The sequence below is a fragment of the Lasioglossum baleicum genome, chromosome 9 (genome assembly GCF_051020765.1).
Source record: "Lasioglossum baleicum chromosome 9, iyLasBale1, whole genome shotgun sequence".
Lineage (NCBI taxonomy): Eukaryota > Metazoa > Arthropoda > Insecta > Hymenoptera > Halictidae > Lasioglossum > Lasioglossum baleicum.
The window spans coordinates 3,564,522-3,588,614 of record NC_134937.1 but is presented as its reverse complement, the minus strand read 5'-3'; the positions used below and the strand labels follow the sequence as shown (position 1 = coordinate 3,588,614).

General features: G+C 36.6%; 1 protein-coding gene and 1 long non-coding RNA gene across 3 annotated transcripts in view; both read right to left on the bottom strand.

Moving 5' to 3' along the window:
- LOC143211768 (dipeptidase 1) overlaps positions 1-24,093 on the bottom strand; it is a 342,491-nt gene that overhangs the window by 305,622 nt on the left and 12,776 nt on the right. The window lies entirely within an intron of this gene.
- Positions 1-24,093, bottom strand: part of LOC143211769 (uncharacterized) — a 138,865-nt gene extending 114,772 nt beyond the window's left edge. Inside the window, exon 1 of the long non-coding RNA XR_013009528.1 lies at positions 1-24,093. This exon is cut by the window's left edge and continues 21,331 nt beyond it. This is a non-coding gene — a long non-coding RNA (uncharacterized LOC143211769).

The window sequence follows — 24,093 nt, the reverse complement described above, 5'->3', positions numbered from 1 at the left end:
AATGTCAGACTGTTTTGTCATTCCTGTGTAGGTTTGAAAGTTTCATGGAAATCTTTCGAAACCTTGCCAGCCTCCCGAGTTTCTTGAGATCTTGGGTATCTTGAGTTCCCGCGATCTTAGATCTCTGTAAGAAGACACAGGTTGCGTTCAAATATTTTATAAAGTGTATTAATCTTGTTCTTTTTATATAATGTGGCTCTCACGAATATTCGGACACTCTTAACATTCATATGATTAAACAACAAAGCGTTAATCTTAGGTACGAAACACCTAAGATTCATGATTATTACGTTACATTACTGAACCAGTAATGTTTATTTATGATGATATTTCCAATATAATTTAGATTCTATCTAAGGTTTTCTTTTTCTTTTTTTTTCCTTCACTTGCTATACAATATGAATATTGATCTTTGCTTATAAAAATGTGGTACAAATACCATGAACGCAAATGTTGTTTCTTTTGCTTTCAAAATTGTGTTGTGTGTTCACAATTGTATACATTGTGATGGCATTTATGTCTTTATTAACAAAGACTGTTCAGTTACGTGTTCAAATTTGCCGCCCAATATGATTACGATCCACCATTGATCGATATCGACCAACCAATCATTGGATTAGTTGTCTTATAGGACATATTCTTCCTTGCGTTTGTCTAACACATACTTCAGTTACACATTTTCCACCATGGAACAAAGTCCGGTTATTTGTAACTCGCTAATATTTGTTTAAATGTTCTTGTTGTCACAGCAAGTATGTGTTTTTATAATTTTCTTTTTTCCTGATTGGATTTACACGGCTGTGTTACAATTTTGTTCAAAATATATTATACATATATTATTTTTCAGACACAAAAAAATGTCTCTTTGAAAATGATCCACATAAGGATCGGAACGTCGAGAAACATGTTTAATTAATTGCACAATTGCTGGTTTCTATAAATGATCGAACTCTGCACCGAAATCATAAAATTTATTATCTACTCTTAACATTAACGTACCACGACCGATTAAATGACCTCTTTCACATTCTTTATGTTTCTATTTTTTATGTTCACATTATTTATTTATTTATAATTATTGAAATTATAAAGGTGCTTCCATTACAAATTATTCAATAAATTTCATTGTTCGAACATGTATTATTATCAAAATTGTGAAGAATCTAAATAAATTCAGCCTTGTAGTTTTTATAAAACAACATGTATCCGACACATTTTGTACCCGGAACGGGTAGTGTTAAAAAGACGATAACTTGTTTAATATTCGAACATACGATTTGAACTTTTTTGAGAAGAACAATTGGTTTGTTTCACAACGTGACAAAAACTTTTGTCGAAATTGCAGGGAATGTTGATATAATTATTGCGATTATTGATATAATAAAAATAATTTCATAAGAAATGATTGTAGATGTCTTTATAGTGTAGCACATATTACAATAACAGCTGCACAAAGTCTAAATAAAATCAATCTTGTCATTTTTATAAGGGAACATGTATCAGTTACTTTTAAGGCTCGATAGGTTTTAGTGTTAAAGATGGTAAAACTTGCAGATTTTCACGAATTTCGGCCTCTAACTGCAATAAGTCTAAGGATTCTTACACCTTTCATTGTCTGTCGTTTTTTGCCACAACAACCGATTTAGATGAAACTTTCACAGATCACAGATCAATCATACTTTCTCGATTCAGAAAATGTCGCGATGTAAACGGTCGCCACATTGAACCTTTTCTGTGAATAAAATCGCTACAACATTATTAAGAGTAGCGTGATTTTGTGTAACAACGCAACAAAAATAAAATATCTCCTTAACTAATGGTTTTTCGATATTAATAGATCAATACTTTTTTGTAGAGTTTCATATCTCTTCTACGCGTCCACCTACCAAAAAACTCACAACACCAAAGTATGGATCTCTCGAAACCATGCAACCATATATAAACGTTCTTCGCTACGAATAATAATAATTACGAAAATCGAGGTGGTAATATCTGGTGAAGTACCCTGTATATCATCGCTAATAATTACGTTGATACTTTATTAAACTTGGAGGGAAGACAAAATTTGTTCGGCAAACATTGTGAAAATAAGTATGTATCCCTAATCCATAACATTATTCAGCTGACACTGTCGATTAAAGCAGTAAAGTGAATATAAGCTCTGCATTAATAGACTAAATGCTCCCTGCTTTAATATGCAAAATCAATATCATATATCAAACCACATCAAACTGCTCATATACTATTTATAGCTGAAATAATCCCTTACAATACCAATTAACACACGCAAATCACCGATGATTATTACTGAAGTTCGGTTGGTTTACAGTAGATCAAATTCATCGGTGTACTGCAGATCTGTATGCAAAATGAAATCTCTTTGGTCAGCGTTCAAACAAATATTCAGTCTTTAATTGTAAGTTAATTTTTTTTTGTAACAAATCATAACAAATATCGTAGATAATTTGTATTCCTGTATTAAAATGTATAACAATATAATAGCTAATGATCGTGATGTTGATAATATAATTAGACTGCGGATTTTAAAGCAAAATTAAAATTGTCTGCGTCTATTGCAAGAGATGGGAGCCAGATAATCATTTGATTGTTACTTTAATCATTTTAACGATTTGAAAATAATACATTGTGGTGTTCTTTAATATTTTAACATACAAACATTGTGGTGTTCTTAAATTGTTTAATTTCTATTGTTTGAAAATGCACCTACTCATTTTTGCTGTAAATGCATAAAATCCACAGTGTATTGATGCATAATACTTTCATATAAAAAAAGATCGATTGGTATTTTTATTCAAGTTACAATGTTACATTGTTACAAAGCTACAAAGTTACAAAGTCGAACAAAAGCTTACTTCCTCCATCAATGGGTTGAATATTTTATTAATTGTATTTTATATTTCATTTTGTCTGTCATATTTGATACAAAAGTATAAAAATTCACAGTGCATTATGTAGACCTGGTTTATGGTCTCTTGCTAATAATTTCCCAGCAGAGAAAACATTGAAATATATATTCACATAACTGCTAAATAATTCTTTTACTTTCATATAATTTAAATAAACCACTCTACAAAATAAAGGGTCACTGATTTATGCATGATAAATATTGTTGATCTTTGAACTCTTCTAACCTCCTGTAAAAAGATCTTACGAAATACTACCTGCGCTCATTTAAAAATAAGCAGTCTCGACTTTTCAACCCTTGAATTTAACTTTTTTCAAAAACCCTTTTCGGTTACAAAACATAGAATTAGAAGATGTTTTCTTTCTCTTGAAATTTTACAAATTAGAAAGAATGATGGATATTGGTCGATTGTCATTCTCGACTCTTCAGAACTGAATATATGTATATTTTGCAATAGTATTTAGTTAATCGTCAAACCTACATGATAGATGATAGATTGACACTGCATAATAGAGAAAGAGCGGGAGAATCAAATGATTTTAAAATTACATTTCTTACTGTTTACACAAAGAATTATTTATAATAATATAGATATCATCTGACTATCATCACTGGAATATAAACATAGTATGAAGTCATAAAATTACTATAAAATGTAGATATTCTTTTTAACCATTTGCAGTCGAAACTATTTTAACACGAAAACCAAACATTTCTTCTGATCTAGAACATTTCCATCCTATATAATTTTTTTCATTTTATGTATATTAAACTGATTCCATTTGCTGTTGCAATACTCAAATGTTAAATAATTTATTTGATATCAAATAATTTAGTAACGTAACGATTATTTTACATTACTGATATAGCAATATTTAGTGGTGCCTTTCAGAGTTGCTACTCGAGTGCTAAGTGTTAATATACTTCAGGGAGCATGAAAAGGGTGAAAATTCCTCGGCACGAGCAACAGCGAGCATTTCGACGCAAGAAGTTGAGCGAGTCCCGCGCAACTTTGCGGTAGAAAATCATTGACAAAGGGCGTTGATCGTGTCGATGCCAAAATTGAATTCCCCCGTGACTTTCTGCAGTTTCGATAACGAGATCATTCTGCGATCGATAGCTGCGCTGCGGCGCGCGGTCCTATCTCGAGCCGAGGTTAATGCTTGAAACGGGGAAGGAATAAGACGATCCGGGAACCGGAGTTTCATTCATAACAGTCCGTCAGGTTCGTTCGGCTGGTTGCCGAATCAGGATGAAATTCGTTAGCGGGAGAGTGGGTCGCCATCCGAGCGGAAGAAACGCAAAAATACGTGACGGTCCTCAACCAGGAAGGAGATTGGACGACGAGAGGAGCCGGCGAAAGGAAATGGCAGAAATACGAGGACGGGATAAATAAAAGCTGGGGGAAAAAAGACTCGGGACCAGGTACGGACGTAGCGTTTGCATAATATATGAAAATTTCGAAGACACCCTCTCGGAGAATCATAAGAAAACGAGACGGAGGGGAAAACGGCGCAGCGGGCAGCTCGATGTAGAAAAAGGGTACACCGTTGGTTTCTAAGAAGGCGACCGGAGTCACTGAATTTCCGGAATCCTCCTTTGCGGGTCACACAGCCCTCGTACCCTTCAGTCAACTTGTTTCGGAAGTTGTTTCTCACTTATTCATGAATTGCACGTGCCTGGATGCAGCGGAGCGTGAAGCGGTTCGAGAAAGATTCGGCGCCCTGCGTCGTCGTCGTCGTAACGGTGTGCGTCCGCAACCTTATAGAAATCTATTACACCCGTAACGTCGAATTCCGCGGATTTCGCGGGGAAAATTCAACCGGGTGACAATCTAAATGTTTCGTTCACCCGCGGGAAATTCAATTTCTCATCGACCCGCCTCCCCGTTGCCCCATCCCCTGCCACCGAGCACGACCTTCCGTTTCGCTTAAAACGATTCCGTGGGCACGCAATTGAATTATTCGTCGTTTTGTAGCGGTTTGGGACGACGCGCGGCGCGGCGCAGCGGTCGGAGTGATCGGTTTGTATGTGCAGATAGACACAAATAAAACTGACCACCTGGTGTTGCAAAAAGGAAGTTACTAATCAATTAGATGAATTCTTCTATTTTAACACGTTACCTACCGGTGATTATTCCATAATTGTTGAAAATCCATGGTCCATGGCTGAGGATTTTTTAAAAGAATCCTTCAATAACAAAATCCAATCATTTGCTTCGGGATTATGGTGTAAAAGAAGATTTCCAAGCTTTCATGTGGTGCAGCACAATTATTAAAAAGCCTATTAATAGGCTACCGGTAGATAAAGTGTTAAGAACGTATTCCCATTCAGAACTGTACATTTTAAACTATTCATCAGATAAGAGATGGCGATATCATTACCGATCATGCGTTTCAAAATTTCGTATACAATTGACACAAACAAAACGAAATAAAATTCGCAGAAAGTAGAATTGGTCTGTCGTGAACAGACGTACCGCCGATTCCGATCTAATAGCACGCGTATTCGCTGAGAGAACTTTCAAACTCGTTTTTCTCCAAAACGAAACCTTAAACGAAAACAGATTTTATGTAGGTTCACCTACTTGCGGCTTGTACGACCAGATCGGTCACATCCTGTATAAAGCAGAGATCCCTTGAACTAAAATGATTAAATAACGATAATAGTTTTGGTGAACCTTTCGATGTGTGACGCCCGCACCAATTTTAATGATTTTTTGATATGTCAACATTTTGAACAAATTTTTCCTTTGCATGTTCGTGGCGGTTGGCTTTAGTTAGATATTCGTAAAAAACTTGAATCTGCGATCAATTGTTTATTGAATACCAATTTTTTTAAATTATCTCTCGAAAGCTGTCAATAATAATAGTATAGATTTTTCCGACCCGTGAAAGTGTAATGTCCCCTTAATAACCACTTCACATCTATTCTAACGAAACGAGTTCCGACGGCGACGGACGGAGGCACGCTTTTTCCAGCGGCACGTTCAGATTTCCATCCGTAACTCTTCTTTTCCTTTTTAATCGAGTCAGGGATGTATCTGTGCGCGGTAGCGCGGCAAGCGGAAATATTTCCGCACGAGAAGGGACGGTGGGAAGCGCGGCGTGGTAAAGGAGAAACTAATACCGAACGATCCGGACCCGAGGAAAGTAATGAGAAAACATAATATCCACGTGGAATTCCATTTTAAATTTTACGGCAGAGAAACTCGATCGAGGAGTCTGGGCGACGCGCCACTCGGAGATGTAACGAAAAGTAATGAGAGGGTCGGCCGCACGGTTTTTGCCCGCGAAAAATGAAATAATAGATGGACGACGCGGGGATACATCGTGTCCATTGAACAATAGCCAAATTAGCGGAGTTTGACAAGTATCAGGGAAAGCCATTATTGAACGCGACAGGCTAGTTAACGGACACCGAGTCCAAGGACACGGTTTTGTATTTCCTCTTGCGTCGAACCGATCGTGCAACACCCTCGCGTCGAATAGTCTTTCTAAATGGTAAACTGATCACAAACTATTCAGAATTTCGATCAGACATTAGAAGAATTTAAAAATACCGTTATAATATTATATTTTCAACCTGTTAAACATACCCAACAAAAACATCCTGTAAACAGGAGCCAAGTTCCTATGGCCGTAAAAAGTTGTGAGATCAAAGAAAATACGGCCAAGTTCGTTAGTTTAGAAATACCTCTTGCAATACTGAAAAAAGCGTTTGTAAAGATTAGTTTAAAAGAACGCTATTTAAGTTTTAATGAGTTACATGGTGGGCTAAATTATTCAAACTTGGCCGCTACCTAACATCTTTTATGACCATTAGTTTAAAAAGCAATGGCCAAGTTTAAATAATTTAGCACTCCATGTAATTCATTCAAAATTAAATAGCGTTCTTTTAAACTAATTTTTGCAAACGCTTTTTCAGTAATGCAAGAGGTATTTCTAAACTAACGAACTTGGCCGTATTTTCTTTGATCTCACAACTTCTTACGGCCACAGGAACTTGGCTCCTGTTTACAGGATGTTTTTGTTGGGTTTTCATCAATTTTTGTTGAAATTTCATCAATTATCAAGTAGGTATCAATGATTAACCGGCAAATTAGAACCCAACTTTACCTAGATTTTTTTTGTTATAATTTTAGTTTCATTTTCTACCTTATCGTAATTTGAGCTTTTTGCCACTACCTCGAATGGCGCTGTACGGACGTTTGAAGAGAGCAGATGATTGTTTCCGGAATTTACACGATTCCTTATGGGAAAAGCGGCATATTTAATTTTCTCCATACATAACCTATTTCGTAACGTTTTTTTTTTTTAATACAACCCCTTTAAGGTGTAAAATTTCAAACTTTGATAATTATTCCTTTGAGTGTTTGTTATGGTGGACCTATGTACCAAATTTCAAGCTTGTAGGTCAATGGGAAGTACCCGAAAGGTTTTGATGATCTGTCAGTCAGTCAGTCAGTCAGTGACAAATTTAGCGATTTTTGAGGTCCTATATCTCGGAACCTACTAATGTTGGAAGATTAATGTTTTGTCAATATTGAGACATGATAGCATTTAACAAGTGTACGAAATTACATCTCTCCATCTGCCTCCAGCGGCGAGTTATAAGCCTCTAAAGAACGGCTAAGTTGTTTCGTGTAAAAGGAGGTAGTGCGAGAACTTGGCTGGTGCACTACCGTGCACTTAGATTCAAAACGGAAAAAATTATGTCACTCCAGTTTGTTGCAATTCCGGTATGAAAAATTTTTATTGTACATAGAGAACCGCTATCTAGAAATTACTGTAAGAGACATTACTATATGACTTTAATCTTTAAACCTTAGCACTCGAATGGTGACTCTGAGAGAGAGAGAGGAAGGTGCCACTAAAAATTTCGGTACCATTATTCAAAATATTGTTTAAATGATTAAATATGTCGGTATCTAATCAGTTACTGAATAGTTAGGTATTGTATGAGGTATTTGACAAAATCATAGGGAATGGAAATATTCTAGGTCGGAAGAAATGTTCCATTTTCGAGTTAAAATAGCTCCGGGTGCAAAGTATGTGTTTAGCGATAATTCATCTTAAATTGTATAAAAATCAAGGAATATTTTAAAAATAAATGTTCATTATACAAATTCTAAAATACCAGTTCCATTAGAGAACGCTTTCTAAAAAAAAATGTTCTGAGAGACAACATTTCATCACATAAAAGTTCCGTGGTTACAGAGATGTTTTCTTAAACGAGACATACGAGTTCGAATTTTTTTAAAAACCAGAGGCACACCTGTTTATTTTGATCTCGGTAGAAAGAAGTTTTATTCAAACGATCGCAGCGGGTTTCCTGGGTAAGTTCGTCCTATAACGTGTCGCGGATCCGGTCTCCGCGTTCTTCTTCATTTCTTTCACGTCCCAGGCGATAACTACCGAGAAGTTGAGGTCACGTTGAACTTTTCAATCGGATCTGATTGCCATGAATTTAAATGTTGCCCGTTCCAGCTAGTACGCCCGTTTGCGACGTGAATATTCGGAAAAGTTCTTCTTTCCTGCGCGCCTTGGGCACCGAACTGTCCTCCTCAAAGCGGTTATAGGATGCTTACCAGCCTTCAAAGAGCGCCGCGCGGTTTCCCTCATAATCCTATCCCCCTTATTCTTCGATCGTTTCCAGCTCGTACCACCGTGCCCCCTGTGCCGATGAAACTTTTTCATCGATTAGCATGATTGCATTAAACATGCAAATCCAGCCGGGGGTGATCGACTCAGCCTCGGCATGAGAGATAACTCTTCTTTCAATAATTCGATCTCTTTACCCTGGAACAACTACCATCCCCATTTCACCCCCGACCAACCCTCCCTTTCACCAGCTCACACCGTACCCTCCATGGAAATTACCGGCGAACAGGTTCCACGGATACCGTCGCCATATTACCATGATCTTCTTTTCTATTAGGTATTCCTCTTTACTTATTAAATGACATCAGACACGAATAAAGGATCAGTTTCTAAAATATTCTTGTCGGAGGATCTTCGAAATACAGCCCTTTCGACGTAACCTTCCACTGCGGCATATAATACTCTGTAACTCATCAACGATCCCAATATACAGGGTGAGGCATCTAAAACTTATATCGAAAATATCTCCGTTGTTTTTTGTAATACCAGAACATGTTTGTTACAACCGAAAAAGTTAAACGTGCAAAATGCGCAACAAATCCAGCACGAAAATATGATGTTGCAAAATCAACTATCGTCAATATATAAAATATGAAACGTGCTTTTGTTGAAATATTTATCAACTCGGAGGACTTTACTGGTGAAATGCAATTTCAATATTATCGCTTTTCAATGGTTCGAACAACGTAAAATTAACCCTCGCAATGTAAAGTCTAATCTCTATATATAAAAATGCAGTCCTGACTCAATCACTCACTCACTGATCAACGCCCAGGCTAAATTCTTGGACCTAGAAAGCTGAAACTTTGCACAGAGGTTTCCTTTATGATCTATACAAGGGATAAGAAAGGATATTTCGAAATTCAACCCCCAAGGGGGTGAAAAGGGGTTGCAACGTTTGTATGAGGAATGATAGGGATGAATGGGGGGTTAAAAGGTTTTATGGAGAAACAATATCAATTTCCGAGGGCATTAAACGGTTTTCTGTGCGAGCGAAGCCGCGGGCAAAAGCTAGTGACACATAAATAGCAAGGTGGGGTCTCTTAGACCCCGACAAATAAATTTCATAAATAGCCCCGTTTTTAATAAATTTGGGATAAAGAATAACACAGGATAAAAAGTAAACAAACAGATTTAATTTTATTCATATCAAAATAATTTTCAAAAATCTAAATCTGGGGTCTCTGAGACCCCACATTACCTTGCGAAGGTTAACCTAACCCAGACGTAATCTATAAGTGGACCCAGTATATGTGAGAAAGACTGAAGATTTAATGAAAAGTTGAGAAAGAACATGAAGAAAAATATGTATATACAACTGAAATATCTAGGAAAAATAATCTTTTTAAATCTTATGCGTTTCGTGTCTGTGACCTTGAGTAATTATAGTCACTAAATTCATAAAGGGACTATGATCGCAGGTATTTAAAAAGAAGTAGTAGTCCCGTATATAATAATGAAGGTGACCTTGAGTTCTCTAAACAAAATGACATAAAAATAAATATTTTTATGACATCGTGTACGCCCCATTGAACTTCAAAGTTTAGAAACAACAACAATATTTGGGGTGCAGATGAAAAAATTCTTTCTCACATCCTCTGGTAAACTAATTGCTCTAGCTTTCCCAAAAAAGTTCAAATCGTATAGTACAATATTTAAAAAGTTATCGTCTTTTTTAGAACGTCCGAATATTAATCCGAGTCGCTGTAAGTAGATTGCGGATCTTTATACAAAATGAAATGTTTAAGCATCAATTGCCGGCTACGGAAGCTAAATACAAATTTATTTTCCTCATTAATAATACACGTTGAACATAGTATATCGACATTCTTAAATTCTGTCATTCCTTTTAGTGTTTTAAATTGCACTTACACATTTTTGTTGTAATTGCATAAAATCCGCAGTCGAATGTTAAGAATCGTTAAAAATCAGAATGGTGCTTATCCAGAGTAAAACGAACATTTTTCGAGCTCTGTATACCTGGTGTTGATGTCACCGATTTCACCACTCCCGTTAGTTCAGACTCGATACCATGTAACTTGTTCCGTGGACGAATATTCGGATAGCAAACGATACTTTTTAATTTCCGATGGATTTTTGATCCCTGTTCCATCAACATCGGCTTTCGATTTATTCCTGAATTCATCGTAACCACGTTTCCACATACACACGCATACTTGCGAATGCAACAACGTATAATTTTCCGTCGACCTAGTTAACTGAAAATGTAAGAGGATTATGAAAGCGCGGAGTGCGAAGCGAAATTCGATCATTACATATTTCGATGGCGGCCGTAGCGCTTGCGAATTGCAGGGAAATATATCAGCGTATCTGCCAGGATATATTACAGCTTCAAACGGCTAGTAATGTTAGTCATACTGTCCACCTCGTTCATAGCAATTGCAAACAAATTGGCAAAAAGTGCTTCATACAGTGTGAACAGTGTTATTGCAAGACTTCGTTCACACTAGGTTTACGGAGCTCTAGAAATATCACATTATTTAATAAACATAACAAGCATGTGTCCACTAAAATTTTTGGCCATTTTTCCAATAATATATACCCAAAGATATAAAATTTGGTAAATAATTCCTCAGGGTAGCTTCTTTGCAATCCTAATAGTTGCAAATTAAGAATATTAAAGCCCGTCATTTTGACGGGTCCCGTAAACCTAGTGTTAAAGACGATGCAATCGGTGAATGAACTCGCTGAAATAAATGAAGGAACCATGAACTTTAATACGTAAGTCCTATGTCTTGAAATCGATGTGTAAAATTTTTATTTTGTATAAAAGTTCACAATATTGTGATGTATTTCTTATTTATATCGTATATAATATTTAAGAAAGTTGTGAGTTCTGTTGTCTGTGCCTTTAAGATAAAAATTTACCATTCACTATTAACCCTTTGCACTCGGAGCTATTTTAACTCGAAAATTAAACATTTCTTCCGACCTAGAATAATTCCATTCCATACTATGCTTTTCATTTCATTATAATACCTCGTAAGTAATTAAGGGGTAGGCTCGTTTTCAAGATTGTAAGTGTGCGGGATGCACGTTCATATTTCTCGATAATGCAAAGATGGGTTTTTTCAGTAGTCAAAAGCGGTAGAGATAGAAGATCAATCTAGGCCGCGATCGCCCTTGAAAGTCCTATTTTTACGTTTGTGAGGCGTAATTTGCATTATTCGGCCTCATATAGCTGTCGCAGCTTTACGAAAATAGGGCATGCGCAGCTTTATGCTTATGAATAATGCAAATTACACCTCGTACGCGTAAAAATAGGACTTTTGAGGGCGATTGCGGCCTAGATTGATCTTTTATCTAGCGTTTTTGACTACTGAGAAATCCCATCTTTGCATTATCGAGAAGTGAAAAGCCGCATCCTGCACCCTTGCAATCCTGGAAACGAGAGGCAACCCCCTTAAATTTGTTGCAATTGTTTTGATACCAAAATATTTAATAATGTAAACAATATTTTTAATAATGGTACAGTCATTTTTCTGCCTTTTTCCCTATCATAAAAAAATCAGTGAGATAGTTAACCCTTTGCCGCGCCATTTTCGTTACAGTTACAGCGATTAAAACGTGTTCATCCTCAAAATTGTCATACAAAGGAAAGGAAAATTTAGATTTTCTAAATATTGATTAAAAAGGAATCAACTTTATTACATCTAAAAAGAAATACATAACATTCATATTTGTTAGACTTTGTTAAAATCTTCATGACGAATCTTACTGGTTAAAATACGGCAAGGGGTTAAGATGGTCAACTTAGGTGATAATTACTCTGTATATTAAAAGCAATAATTAGATTTTGTAAAATGTAATTTAATCAGACAACATTTTAAATCATAATAAGAACGGTAAGGTGTTTTGGCCAATATTATTTTCAAAAAAGAGCTTCGATGAGTTGCTTATTTCGGAGACAACATTTTTAACATCATAAATTTGAACCTAGTAAAATAGCTCTTTATTATTGTATATATCATTCGAAACTAATTGCGTACGTGAATATCCCGGACAAAAGTGGTTCGATAACTTCCGAATAGGGGATGAGAGACTTGGAAATGAGCTATGAGAACGGCATCCCAGTGTCATTAATGATAATATACGAGACAACCAAGAATAACGTGTAATCTGCTCGCTACAAGGTTTTGCGTTAGCGGTGAAACAATCCGCACTTGTCTACACAGAGATAATAAAACATGCTGTTGCTTTCGCGCTACGAAAACCACGCCAATTTTCCGGCGCACTAAATATACATTTCTTTCATTAACAAGAGTATACCAAAGTGAGTTGTGCTTAAATCGATTAGCTTTTAATTGCATGATTTTGCATGCTATACGAGTAAACTGCAGATTTTACTAAAAATTCTATATAAAAGTGACATGGAACCATGACAAAAGAATTTAGAAAACCAATCTTATCCTTTTGCACTTCTTGTAGTTGAAAAATGGGTTTGTTCTTAAGTAATCAATTGACATACTTGTAGAATATAATTTTATACAAATTGTAAATGAATGATTATGAAGCATCTGGTACGTTATCGAAACATTTTTATATATAATTTGAAATCTCCTCATCAATTGTAACATAAATTCGTTCGGTTGCAAATATAAGCGGATTTCATGCATTCATGAAAAACACAAAACAATAATAGCTAAAAGAAACTCAAAAATATTCTTCTAATATAATATAAAATTTATTAATTTTAACAAGAGAGGAAATCGTTTTTATATAACTTTAGTTGTATATAATTGATGCCGAACATTTTTATTTTGCATAAAAATCCACAGTCTAGTCATGAATCATTCTAAATACTGTGATTGAAGTGAAGCCACTTGCAACCAGAAGTTATTCAATTGATTGAATGTAACTCTGTGTATATTTTACCAATAGATAAAATGAGATACTGAACATAATCGAACGTATTCATGTTACAACCCTGTATGTATGTTCCAACACATTAGCATGATACATCTGTCTAAATTGTAGTATTTATTTTAACATACACAGCGGCTAAGCTTTAATTTCGGACCCTGTGCTAACACTGTTTGGGGGCTCAGCCAATTAACCCACGTGACCTCAAGTAGGGGAGTTCCCTTAACCCTTAGCACTCGACTAGCAACTCTGAGGCACCACGAAATACATATTGCTATATCAGTAATGTAAAAGAATTGTTACGTTATTAAATTATTTTATATCAAATAAATTACTAAACATTTGAGTATTATGTACATGAGTAAATTTGATCAGTTTAATATGCATATTATGAAAAAAGTGATGCAGAATGGGAATATTCTAGGTCAGAAGAAATTATTAATTTTCGAGTTCAAAGGGTTAACGCCGAACAGCCCCTAATATCGAACATTAACTGTGCAGAGTGAATCTCGTGAAATGACGAGCTTAGATAATTGATAAATAACACAAGTTGCATGGTTTCCTGGTGGACATACAGTGTTCTAATCGGTTTTTCATTACTTTGCTTTTTCATGTCTAATATTTTTCTCAAATTCGGATAAATTATGAAATTCTGCGTAAAAGATTATTATACAAAGTTGGAAAGCAACGAAAAAGACCGGATTCAATGTTCAAACTGCCAAAAATGGGCACACGAGGCTTACATAGATATTTAACATTACATTTATAATCACTGTAAATTATGCTCAAACGGTATCAAGTTAACCCTCATCCGTCTCTCGTGTCAATTTAACACAGTTTTCCTGAAATAAGTTATACTGTTCTGCTATTTGTAGGTAAATTTACTCGAAACTTCGTGGCCTTTATTTTTTTAATGCGAAACACAACCGAAAAATCTAAGATGTAAACGTTAACTCATCAATTTGTATTGAAAAAAATCGAAAAATGACTATTTACATTGTTATATACCAAGGGACAGATTCTGTTCGTAAAATGAGGGACGGATGAGGGTTAAGTTAGTAAGTTTTACTGTGTCCGGTACTAGATGCCACTTAATGATCTCTCAAAATCATATACCAAAGTCTAACGTTTATTTAAATTAACTATTATTATAATGTTGATTCTAACACTTTTTCTGAAGTTTTTAATTTAAATTGCTTCCATTCTCTTGATTTTATTACCATAAAGTCCATGCCTAAATCTGCAACTGCACACACAGCACTACTGAATAGAAATCTAAAATTTAAAGTGGACCTTGGAAGATCCAATATACAGTCTCCGGTGATTCAAACCCATTCCAAAAGAAACCCATAGGGTCGACGATCGACAGTGCCAAACAAACTCGAAGAAACATCGACTCTGACTCCTCGAAGACAGTCCTGGAACTGTACTTGCGGTAGTCTTGGTAGTCGCATTGTTCCCGGTCGGCGAAATAACACTGATCACCCGAAAAGTTCGAACTCGGTCAGCGATCGAATCTCCCTCCGAACTATTACAATAAAAATGGAAATATCCTGACGTTATTTATAACGCGTGCATTAACGTTCCGCGAGCTGTGTGTCTACGCTGGGAAATTCAAATCTCCGCCGTTCCACGTGTCATTATGCCCGGTTTTTGCTCGCGCGTCGTTAAGCCGACTTCGAAGCGAAGAATTCAAGGAAACGAAAGCGAAAAAAAGGAGGAAAGAAAATAAAAACGCGGCTGTACGAAAATGATGTATAGAGCTGTGTTTCAGGGAACTGTGTGTATGCATGTGTGTGTGCGTGTGTTTGCGGGATTTCATCAAGTTACAAGCGGTATCGTTGTTTCGCGATTTTCCCGCGTATTTCGCGTCGGGATCGTACGTTGTCGCGTCACCGACTAACATTATTTCTTTTTGTTTTTCGTGGAAAAAATCGTTGCACGAATTTTCGACGGTGCCTGCTAACGACGCCGTTTCTACTCGCTAGGAATTTATGGCCGTCGGGAACACAGGCACCGAAGGTGTGAGCCGCCGTTCGCCGCTGAGAGTGAGGTGTGTTCTACAGTGGGGAATTGGTTCGATGGAACGGATAGCACAGATACTGATCAACGAGGACATGGATAATTAGAAATGAGCATCATTAATTATCACGGTGATTGATCGTCGGCCTCTCGGCTTCGTTGCGCGCGCGCGAGAATAGAATAAGAACCGGAAACCGGGCGCCTACGATGACCACGCAACGTAATCGACTTTCATTCTAACCGCGGCACTTCGGGCCGCCTTTGCAAAACAGATTAATTTTAAAAATTTCATGTCGCAAAATATTTTAAAGCCAGGGGCTGAAATGGTTCTTAGGTAAACTCCTCTCCCATTTTAATGACTTCGAAATACACTACCGTTCAAAAGAATCCGGACACTTCCTTTTTCTCTACAAATCGTAGTTTAAGTTGGTAGGAAAAATATTTGGACAAATTTTGTCACTTGTAATTAGTATTATTATTACGTATATTGTGGTATCATAGCTCAAGAGAATTTATTTTTATGTACTAATTATTAGACTGCGGATCTTTATGCATTTATGGCTTCTTAGAATGTTCAAAAATGGTTAGAATATAAAATCCGATAGAATTTTGTACAATTTCCATTTGTTTTGAATCTACAAGGGATGTTTCCATTCAAAATATGATTTTATTTCATTCCACTTTCTTCAAATTTGTCGACGAAAATTGGAAAATACATAAACATCCCCAGTCTACTCATTATATAATGAAAATGCAACAGTGTCGGTGCTTGAAAGGATTTCAAGTTTCACTTCGTTTCATTTCTAAGGTGCAGAGCGAATTCAGAGAATCTTTCGATACGAATACTAATAATAACATGCTAATAGAATAAAAAACTAATACAGTAAATTCACGATATTTTTCCTGCGACCTTCTACCCAGAATTTATCCAGTGCCTACCCACACCACTGTCGGCCAACGCCGCGCCGCAGGGCGGCGATGATTGATCTCGGCTCGGTTGTATCCGTGTGAACCACTACTAATCGAATTACAAAACTTCTTTATTTTTAATTACTTTTTTTATGGGACTTTTACCAACTTACAGTGCTGTGAATAATTATATAAACTCAACCATATTTTTATGTTTTTCATACTACTGAAACAAAAATTGACAAAACCGTTTATGCATTTTTATATTCCAATACAAAACAAAAGTGAGCAAACAAAAAATAATAATTTAGTTCTGTATTTCATTTCAAAATTTCAGCAGTTAATCATTAATCAATCATCCGATTGACGATTACAATTGAAACATTACGTTACAATTAACGATTAATAAGTATTTAATCGTCAACCGCAATTTTAACGACTAAAGTAGGAGATTAATTGTTAATTGCGATTAACGATTGAAGTAGAAATTTATTCGTCAATCGTTGATTAAATTTTTGCCCACCTGTGTTTTAGAAGGAATAACTAAAACGGAATGGTTAAGGCCTCGATTTTTAACTTTTTTATCTGACTCTGTCTTGAAAACATGCCGTTCGAAATTTGAGTATGTCGTTCAGAATATTTCAGGATGTGTGATACAACCGAGTATGACATAATTCTGTTTGGAAAAGAGTATAGATATAACAAATAGTATTTTCTTGTTTGCCACATCACTCTCAAGAAAATCGAGTTTGTAAATTCGATAGTACCGCATGCATTGAATAGAAATCGGCTGACGCGTCTGATCATGACAGACCAATTCTACTTCTTCTGAATGCTAGAACTCGCGAATGCGTGGAATTTTCAAACTCGTATTTTATTTTTTGTAAACGAATTACTCGTTACACAGAAGAGCATTGGTTTGGAAACCTTTGCGTATTATTATTCATAACTGTTTTATATTTTTTTAGTGTATTATAATTTTTCAGTCGATGGAAAATATTTTCATTCGAAATAACAATAAATTTCAAATTCCTTTTAAAAGTATTAATACGCGACATGTTATAATCCCTATTATTATTATTAATGGTATGTAAAAAATACGAAAACACGAATACATATAGAAATATACCTTTAAAAAGTTGAAATGTTAACGAAGTACGGATGTGTTGAAATAATACGAAATCAAATAAAGGAAAACACATTAACAAAAATATGGATAAAAATACATAACCATGCACGGGTATTATAGAAGCTCTTATATGTGAAACATATTGTAGAGGATTTTTTAATTTTTATGAGGCATGGCATGAAATGTAATTATCGTAGTATTTACTGCATCATATAGTAATAATAATTAAACAGATACAGATAGAGAGGTAGAATTTTTATGAAAAGTATGAAGCACTTGCGTATAATGTTAATGGTATCGCAGATCTTTTCACAAAATGCGGACGTTTAATTATTGTGTGACAGAAGAGCAATTAATACAGCTGATGAAAAAATTATAAAGCTTCGTGCCAACTATGGTATCGTGTAATTTAACGTATTTTCTATCATAATTGAAGAACAATTGTTCCTTTTTTAGGCGGGAAATGAAATGAGTAAACACAAAGCCATGAAAATGGCGCGATTTTCTTGGAATCTATTCAAATCAGAAAGCCTTGCGCAATACAAACGTCAAAGGAAACCAGCACAAAGAGATAAACGAACGCAATTTTCGTTTCATCGGAACAAACTCCATTCGGTTCGAAAATTTACCTCGTACCCGTTTTACAAACCGGCTTGACGGGTAACGGTGAAACCTTTAAGACGAATTTATTTAAAAAAGAAACACGGCACTCTGAAACGAATGCGGTATTCCATTTATATTTAGATCCAAAGAACATTTAACATAATGTTGAGGTTGGAGATCTTGCTGGCCACTCCAAAACACGAATAATGTTTAAAGAAAACATTCTTGACCGCTTTCACCGCGTGGACTGCGACATTATCTTGTAAAATGTGTTTACTTGCAGCAATTCTTACAGCATAAGTGTTTCGTTGTTCATTTATCATTTCAATATACCGTTCACTATTCATTCGTCCTTTTATAAATTTGATTTCTGATTTACTCCAATATATCCAATATCGGCTCAAATTATCACACAGCCGCTTTCCATTTGGCGACGGCTTAAAAATTGTTATTCTTCATTCAAATCATGATAGTAATAGAAATGCCCTTGTGGATTTTAACGAGTAGGCAGGTTCAGTGTCATCCAACGATTTTTTAAAAATTTTCACCTCGCTGGGGCCCCAAATGAGAACCAAGGTATGCATGCGTTTGTCACTTGATACGAGACTGTCGCGCGCCTGTGTGACGTACGCAACGTATACTTTTGTTAGAAGTGTTGCAGCATTTTAGGCGGATTTTTAATTGTTAACTAAATAACGAAGCCGAAATCGCAATTTTTTTATTCTTCATTTTCGTCTTATATTATCGTCGAGAACCACCCCTTAAATTTTCTCCCACCTGTAAATTTACTGTAAGTTTACCCACCGGTAAACACCCTGTATAAACGTTCTTCCTCGTAATATCTGGTAAACCACCCTATATCATTTCTTTACACTCTGTACATATTGAGTAGCAGATCAGGCGAAGTTCGAGGGGTATTTTGACCACGAAGAATGTTGGTTTATCATATTTCGGTGTCCGCAATATTTGCGGTTCACCCACACCAGGCTCTGTTTACCACCACGCCACGAAATGGTTCGGAATGACTTGCGAGAAATCCACGGACTTCGTCCAGTGGTTGGAACGAGAAAAATAACAGAGAGCCGTCGCGTCGTCGCAGAATTTCTACGGTGGCTTCGACAGTGGTCAGCCCTCGTGTTTCCGGCCGTGCTCGTTCGCGGCTGTCCGTAATTGTCGGTCGAGCATTTTTTCCGTTGCTTTTCGTTCACCCCGAGCAGAATGCGCATCGACAGGCGCACATCCGACGATCCTGTGATTCGAATTTTTCCACGGTGAACAGCCTCAGAACCCGCGGCCAGAATCAATTAAGCCTCTTCGAAGGCTTCACACATATTTCTGGCCTGGTATCCGGCTAGTTTTCAATTAAAAGCTTTTCCATTTCAATGGATTCGATGGTTCTCAGCAAGTTCGTTTGGTAAACTGAACTCGGAGAAAAAAGCCTTCAAGATTCTTGATTTTGTTCCTGGTGAGATGGATCGCGGGTAACTGAGCTTCAGATATCTTTCTTTTAGTTCATTATATTTAATTATGGAGGAAGCGTTGTGCCCGTTAAAATTGCGGAGAGCGAGATTGGTATGTCAACAAGGACTAATGAAGGCGTGAAGGTCGCACGAACATCGCGTGAAGATCACGTAAAGTTCATCGTTGGATTCATTGTTTTTTAAGCTGAGACTGTTGTAATGAAAATATGTAAGGAATTGTCGTAAAGGGTGGGACACCGTACAAGTTGGGACAGTGCTCCTTCCACATTAACGCACTGGAAACACCAATGTCATGGTTGTCAACTTCATTTCTGTTTATAAACAAACTTTTCACGAGCATTAGAAGCAACAAGTCGTGTTCTGTGTAGCTGTGACAAGCAAAGGCTGAAAATATGTCCTGCAAAGTTTTATTGTGTCTCTTATTGATTCGTTTTTAACTGAAAATTTTTCAACCCAACTGATTGCTTAAATATATCTAATTTGTTGGAAATTTAATGCAGTTTAAATGTGCAAATTTTATATTGATATATATCCGACGAAAACTCCTTTACTCTCAACACAATTCAATACAGACGTAAAATTTTTGGAGGAAATTAAGTCTCTGAAAATTGTTAGTCTAACGTAGCAATTTAATACAGACCTCAACTCTGGTTTAGTTATTATTCGTTGAAACTAGTTTGTGGCTGTTATACAATTTAGATCTATTTCTTTAAACCCAGAAAATTTTCATACATTTAATATTCAACTAGACAGTTAATATTTAATATTTATTCAACGTGAGCGTCATGCACAACTGATACAAATACTTTTTATTTACATTATATGTTTGTCGTGGAACAAACATTACAATAATAATTCGAGTATCGTCTTTCATCTGGCATTTCCATATCTAAACACACAACACAGTCTCCTTTATTTACTCTCGCACGAATGTGCAATATGATGTTCAGTTTATTGTTTGAATAAAATGCAGGAGGACGCCATAGTTGTTGGAAAATTCCTATCAACTGATCGATCAAAAGCTTTAAAAATTCCAAATGAGAAAGCGATTTTTCATTTTATATTGGCTTAATGTCAAGTGGTCATGAGGAAGATTTTTCATTGTTGCATGGTTCCAAGAACTCAAAAGCATAAGGGACTGTCGTAAAGGTTGGGGCACCGTATAAGTTGGGACAGTGCTTTTTTCCACATTAACGCACTGGGGACACCAGTCATGGTTGTCAACTTTATTTCTGTTTATAAACAAACTTTTCACGAGCATTAGAAGCAACAAGTCGTGTTCAGTGTAGCTGTGCCATTCAAAGGCTAAAAATAGGTCCTTTTTAACAGAAAATTTTTCAACTCTGCTTAAATATTAGGTTGGGGAGAAAAAAAACCATCATTTCTCCGCTTGAGATAACGTAAAAATAATAAGATTTCTTTTTCCCCAATCTAATATATCTAATTTGTTGGAAAATTAATGTAGTTTAAACGTGCAAAAGGAATTGTTCACTTATCGCGATATGCGTTTATTGATTTTTGTGTTTTGAAATCGCGTTTTTTGTGAAGGTTCGGACACTCGCGCTGTATAAGCCCTAGTTCAGACCCTCAGGGATAGAAATCGCGACTTTACTGTATTCGGGTGGCATGTTTTAGGTAGCTCACCCTGTATACAGTAGAACCTCGCTAGTTACAATCTCGTTTATTGCACGGCATCCTCATTCGTTGCATGCTTGCGACACTTACCACGATGTGTTCAAGGTTCTGTGTTGGCTATGTGTAGAAAGAAATAAAAGAAGATTGGCACTACAGATGACTATCATACCTCTTTCTTTGCACAAACTCGATATTTGCACACATTTTCGGTCTCGTTCCGTGCAACGAACGATGTCCTACCGTACACCTCAACTTATGTACGTATCTTTCGCGTAGTCCCAGTGTATTTGCGGCAAGGGCCGATATTTCATTTCAGCGTTCGAGCAAAGAGAAGGTGAAAGAACCATGCTCGGGGACAGCGTGCAGATACACAATAGCGATGACTGTGGCCGCAATAGAAACGCGGAGAACGGAGTTTCATCGCGACTGGTACCCTCCGAGGGGTTCGCTTGTCGAAATTGAATCACACGCTCGGCCGTACACGACATTATCAACTCATATTATTCTCGTCTCGGTACTAATAATGCGATTAAACGGATTACGCGAGACGCTCTCCCAGAAGTTTCGAGTTTAATCTACAAGCCGACCAGGCCGGACGGCATCCGAGAGTTTCGCTGGCTTATCGCAACGCTCGTCTTTCGGGATATATTTCGTTATCTCGTAGCTGACGCGGGAAAAAGTTCTCGGCGAGATTATCCGATGAAACTGGCTGGTCTACCATGTCGAAGTTGACAGCGTGATTTCGACGGTTCCACGAGACAAGAATGGCGACAATACGTTCATTCAAACGAGACAATCGCGGGCGAATCGCATCGCGTTAATTTTTATGGTTATAATTAGACTGCGGATATATTTATGCGAAATAAAAATTTCCTGCATCAATTTCAACCCTCATCCGTCCCTTATATCACGAACTGAATCTGTTTCTCTGTGTCAAGCTGACACAGTGATAAAAATCGATGAAATGACAAAGTGAACACTTACTTTTCGATGTTTTTTCATTCAAATTGATGAGTTAACATTTACATCTTAGGTTCTTCGGTTATGTGTCTCGCATTAAAAGATGAAGTCACGAAGTTTCGGACAACAAATATTTAGTATAACTGTTTCGAATTGTTTTTGGTACACGATTTTAGTCGCATGCTAGATAATGTATAAGGATCGCTCATTAAAAGTAGTTTGTACAATATTGTATATATCTCCGTTTGCTGCTGATGGAGAACATTATTATTATTATTATAACATAATATTTTAAGACAATACAATTTAAACAACGAGTTAAAAAATTATTTGATGAATTTACTGAATTTTAGTGCAAATTTCATCCCAATATCTCTTATGGTTCAAGAGTCGCCAAATTTCTCGATGCAATAATCATTCATAACTTACAAAGTACATAGTCAGCGACGGGAAATGATTCTTATGGGATTATTAGCACACCTTCCTTTTAAGGAAGGTGTGCTAAAAATATTCTAAGTTGTTATAAAGCTAAACTTGGCTAAACTTTAAAGATATACTCTCTTAAACAGATAGAACTTCGCCAATTTTTCGGACTGCATTCACCTTTATTTTTTAAATAGAGTATTTACGTTAATTAGTACGATCTTAAATCGAAACGAGCCAGAGAAAATTTACTAAAATTCATAAAGTCTGCAGATCTATGAGATGAAATCTAACCAACGAAGCACACAGTCGTCGCTAATGACCAAGAAGTACAAGACATGATTTTTTATTACAAAATTCTGCTCTACAATTAAAAAAAAAAGGAAAAGAAAATAATAGATAGGATCGTCGGGGCACCGCATTAAAGAGAAGCTATTTTTGACGTGAAAAATATCCAGCTTTCAATGTTTATTACAACTATAATATTTATTAAATTGTACTAATTTCTTCATTTTCGAAGTCCATGGACATTTAGGAAGTTCGTTGATTAGATATTGATACGAGAAAGTTCATTTTAGGCCCAATGTCACTGAATTTCCCGATCCGGACCACTGTGTGGCGCAGGGAAAAAGTTCTCCACGAGATTATCCCATGTGAAACTGGCTGGTTTTCCGTGTGCCAAACTTGGGGGAGGAGGGCGCGATTTCGACGGTTCCAAGAGACAGGAAGGATGACAATGCGTCTTTTCAGACGCGACACAATCGCGGTCGGTTCGTATCGCGTTAATCAATGCGGCAAGAATTAGTTTGCGCCTGCTGTGCATCTCTCGCTACGCCCACGCCGCGCCGCGCCGCGAGAACGGAGACAATAACCACAAATCCCACGGAAATCGCAGCTACCAGTGGAACTGTGTTCCATGCCGTCTTCGATACAGCGCAATTGTGCCGTGTGTATTTTCCGTGGGAGTATACCAATTACCCTGATACCTCATTATGGATTTGATTGCGTTCGAAAGACTTTATTTGCTCGGCTCGGCGCACGAACACTGGTACATATGACACGGATATACGGCCATTTAATCTTTCTTGAGGCTATGTATCGAACACCGGCCACGTTCGCTAGGGATTTAGCGTTTAGTTCGACATTTTGGCAAACTGTTGACAGCGAATTATGCGCTCCAGGTGGCTGTGCTTGGAATCGTTGATTCAGAAAGAACATCGCTCTGACCAATGTTATAGTATTTTACTACGTTTTTATTCGCTTGCTTTCTTGTCTGTCTGTTTGTTCGGTACAAATTTTTCAATTGATTTTAAACCAACTTCTCGATGAGCTGGAGACTTGAAATTTTGGTAATTATACAGAAAAGTACTGCCCACTCCGATTTTGATCAAATTTAAATATGTTATAGATATTGACATTTTGAACAACTTTTTCCTTTTAGAATATAGCGAATACTGT